Genomic DNA, 2,111 nt, shown 5'->3' on the forward strand with positions numbered 1-2,111 from the left:
AAAATGGTTTGTTGGTTAGATTGGTTTTAGAAAATATAAAGGTTAAATCTCGACTAACAATCCTACTGATACAAGTGAAGTACATCACATACATCCGATACCGCATTTGTATTGAGGGTTAGTTAAGATATTAACTATTTATAAAAAAAATAGTTTTTTGAGTCATAAGTAGATTAGCTATAGTGATTGTTAAGCAGATGAAGTGCAGCCCATATGTCCGACACCGCATCATGTCTAAGAAAATTTACAATAATTGTTTTATAAAAAATTAAGTAACTTTGCACTTATTTATAAAAAATTCCACAATTTTTATTTTTCGTTATTTACATCGAAGACATAAAAAAAATTGTAAATCATTAAGACAATCATCCCCGCTTGATTAATGAGGTAACCCATAAAAAAAATGAAAGAAATTGTTATGATAATTATATGGTATGTAACATATGAATTTGATTTAAAACAATTATAGATTATTATTCACCACAATGAAATTCTTTTGTTGTTAATGTTGTATCTATTATTTTATAGGCTAATTAAACCTAAAGTGTGCACTTTCATCATATACAAGTTTATCAATTTTTTAATTTAATATCAGCCTTGTAACAAACAAATAATGATGAATTAAAATATACAAACTCACCTGGATGCCAAGAAAATAAGTATTTTTATTCAGAGAAGGCCTGGATCCCGTATGAGTGCTTAAGGGGGCCCAAGACGCGTGGCACCGTGTTACTGGACGAAGATGAGGGAATGCAGTGTCTTGGACACGTGTCCGTATCCTACTCGCTGGTGAGAAGGGTACACCAGCTATACCGTGAGACCGCTTGCGGTGGATCCAGGCGCCTGGGATGGGGTCCTGATCCTGTGTTGCTGGGCGCACGGAAGAAGGGTGAACTTGCTGACGTGTAGCAGCGTGATTGGGAGAAAGAGAGGCGCACAACGGGTCACGTGGTCGCGCCTACAGGGAATCCCGCGTGCACATGGAATGAGTATCCGATGCGCAATTTTTGGTGAGCTCGGGTGACGTTTTGTTGCCTGATTGGCTACAGCGAAGTCAACGCGTGATGCAAAAATGGCCCGCGGTTTGGACGGCTGTGATGCGATCTTGGGATGGGTGCACGAAAACAAAGGTGGACACGCGCACACAAGAATATTTCTCTGGCCAATCTCTTTCCTTCTCTCTCTAGACGTGTTTGGCAAGGGGTTTGGTGTATTTTGGCGGTGTTTTTTTTATTGTAAAAAATAGCTCCCCTCTACTATTGTCCTAAACCTCTATTTATAATAAAACACCACAAAATTAAAATCCCTAAACACTTGCCTATTTTTTAATTCTCAATAAAATCTGATACAGATATTTAGGAATCACAATAAGCCTAATAAGCCTAATTTGATTCTCCACTAACTCTGAAATTTGAATTCAAATTTTGAAATATTCTTTTACTTTATTTTTATGCCTTTTCTGAAAATCAATAAACAAACCCCTCTTTTATTTTTATTATTATTATTTTTTTGAATTCCGAAAAAATTAAAAAATAAAAACATAAAAACCCTTTTTTATTAATATTAGTTATTGTGACATTCAATTGTGGTTTTAGGCATTATATGCTAAAAATTCTGAAAATTAGTTTTCTTTTAAAAAACATTTTTCTCATACTTTTTATATTCTTTTTGTTTTGGAAAATGACACGTGGACCTATGGTGGTCCAAACAATATATTTTTTTTAGAAATGTTTTTAGTGCTTTAGACTTTATTTGGATTTTCTTGAAATGAAAAACTTATTTTTGGAAATGAATTGGGCTTTTTCTGGGCCGAGCGAAAATGAGTGTTCACAGCTGCCCCTCTTTACTTGTTGCTTACCTGATAGCAAATAAACCAGGATTTGAGGGGTATCATGGTAAGTAACCAGTAAAGAAATGAACGTTATTTTGTCAAGGCTCAGAAAAAGTCCTTTTGAAAGGGTGTCGAGTTTGGGCGAGGGATTTGCTGAGGCACCCGTATTGCCATAGAAAATTTAGGGATTTGTTGAGGCACCCGTATTGCCATAAGGAGTTAAGGATTTTTTGAGGCAGGATTTGTTGAGGCACCCATGCTGCCATAGAAAATTTAGGGA

At 35.6% G+C, this 2,111-nt stretch overlaps 1 pseudogene; it reads right to left on the reverse strand.

Moving 5' to 3' along the window:
• LOC109346998 overlaps nt 1-1,894 on the reverse strand; it is a 12,123-nt pseudogene extending 10,229 nt beyond the window's left edge.

The sequence above is a fragment of the Lupinus angustifolius genome, chromosome LG05 (genome assembly GCF_001865875.1).
Source record: "Lupinus angustifolius cultivar Tanjil chromosome LG05, LupAngTanjil_v1.0, whole genome shotgun sequence".
NCBI lineage: Eukaryota > Viridiplantae > Streptophyta > Magnoliopsida > Fabales > Fabaceae > Lupinus > Lupinus angustifolius.